The following is a 229-nucleotide window of genomic DNA, read 5'->3' on the forward strand; positions in this document are numbered from 1 at the left end:
AGTTTTGAAGCCCCAATGTCAAGGTAGAAAAGAACAGTTCAACTGAGCCCACAGAAATCCTGGGGACAGACTTTTGCTTTGCAAAATACAGTGGCCTTGAAGCTGGTGGCCTGAGCAGTCAGCCCCACTCTGTCCCTAACTGATGCACATCTCTAAAAAGTCCCTTCATCTCTCTGAGCCTCAGTTCAGTTACTGGTACAATAAGAGGGGTGGAGACAGTGATCCCTCA

The sequence above is a fragment of the Bison bison genome, unplaced genomic scaffold (assembly GCF_000754665.1).
Source record: "Bison bison bison isolate TAMUID 2011002044 unplaced genomic scaffold, Bison_UMD1.0 scf7180017864061, whole genome shotgun sequence".
NCBI lineage: Eukaryota > Metazoa > Chordata > Mammalia > Artiodactyla > Bovidae > Bison > Bison bison.